At 44.4% G+C, this 1,575-nt stretch overlaps 1 non-coding gene across 1 annotated transcript; it reads right to left on the minus strand.

Annotated features, from left to right (window-relative positions):
* Positions 1-418: 418 nt before the first annotated feature.
* Positions 419-524, minus strand: LOC125417708 (U6 spliceosomal RNA). Its single transcript, XR_007237232.3, has one exon. It is a non-coding gene; the product is annotated as a U6 spliceosomal RNA (small nuclear RNA).
* Positions 525-1,575: the final 1,051 nt, after the last annotated feature.

The raw sequence follows: 1,575 nt of genomic DNA on the forward strand, positions 1-1,575 counted from the left end.
TCTCACTGTAGATGGCTGTGAGGCACAGTGTGGTTTCTGGGACTTGAACTCAGAATCTCTTGAAGAGAAGGCAGCGCTCTTAACCTCTGAGCCATTTCTCCAGCTGCAGGTGCAGATTTAAAGAGTAGAAAGAGGGGAGGTCTGTGTTAGGATGCAGCGGTAAAAGAGATAGGGGCTGGGGGAGGGAAGGGGAACGGGACAAGGGAAGAGGAAAAGAGATATTTGTCCCAGAGGGTCAAGGACTGCTTCTGGACAGAGGAAGGCAGATGTGGCTCGTAAGCAAACGGAAGCTTATAATAGTATAGGGGGAACCCTGTGTTAGGGTGAGCTGTTTCATTTTAATTGGGCATATTAATTATATCAGAATATATCAGAAGCCAAAAGGAGCTTCTGATTGCTGAACTTTGGTAGTCAGCCTCAGGAGGAGGAAGGTTTCGTGAATTTGCATGCCGTCCCTCCACAGGGGCCGTCCTAATCCTCTTTGTATCGTTCGATTTTACTATAGGTGCTGCCAAAGAGAGCAACCATCTTCTCCATTCTGCGTGTTGAAGGCCTAGTTTCCTTCTCTGACTGACACCGAATTGGAGGCATTTTAAGGCATTTTAAAGGAGTAATTAAGGTTCAGTGGGGTTCATGAGTCAACAGTTCTGATACAGTAAGATTGGTATTCTTAGAAAAGAGGAAAAGATGCCAAGATGTCTCTGTGCCATCTGCGGACACATTGAGGAGTCTACCCCAGGAGGAGACCCCCTCATCAGAAGTCTTCACGTTTACCTGCGAGTTGCTTGTGTGATCCATTATATGGAATTCTGTCATGAGAGGTTCCTCTAAGTAGTACTCAGGCGATTTGTAAGGTTGTCGTCTCTAGATGGGGGAAGCACCGTTTTCCACTGTGTCTGAACAGGGATTGTGACTCTAATCTGTGGGTGCATGGAGTGACTCCAGGCCATCCTGGTTGACACAGAGAGCTAACTACCTCTGCCTCCCAGTGCGTCAGAGTAGAGGAACATGGCACCATATCCAGCTGGCTTTTTTTCTTCTTTTTCCCCCTTTTTTCTTTTGTTTTGTTGTGTCTTTAAAAGCATATACCTACCAGTTTTTGCATTTTACTTGTTAGAATATTGTGGCAATAAGAATTTATGGAAAGTCAAGCTTGCAGTAACAGGAAAACACTCTTGAATAATGACTTTTTATATTCTTCAAAGCAGGACTTCCAAACTCGTTCCTGCATAATTTGCAATTCTGTGGGTCAATGAGAATGTGCTGTGGTTAAGGCAGACAAACACCCTCACAGTGTCCTCACAGAGGCAGTGAGCAAAGAAGAGATGTGGTTTTCTTTCTTAAAGGTGTATGTTGGCACATCTGTGACTGCCTCTGACTTGCTGAATGATAACAGGGCCTCTTGTACATCGCTGTAGAGCGAATGCTTTTTCTTGGATTTAGTTTGGTCTCTGTGTACTGCTGACCATTTTGATCTTCTTCAAAACAGTTTGAAAGAAAACAAGTCACTAAGAATCGCAGTTGCTCAGCAGTATTGACAAAGCTGATTTCATGACTTCATGTGCTGAACACCTC

The sequence above is a fragment of the Myodes glareolus genome, chromosome 14, assembly GCF_982192425.1.
Source record: "Myodes glareolus chromosome 14, mMyoGla1.1, whole genome shotgun sequence".
NCBI lineage: Eukaryota > Metazoa > Chordata > Mammalia > Rodentia > Cricetidae > Myodes > Myodes glareolus.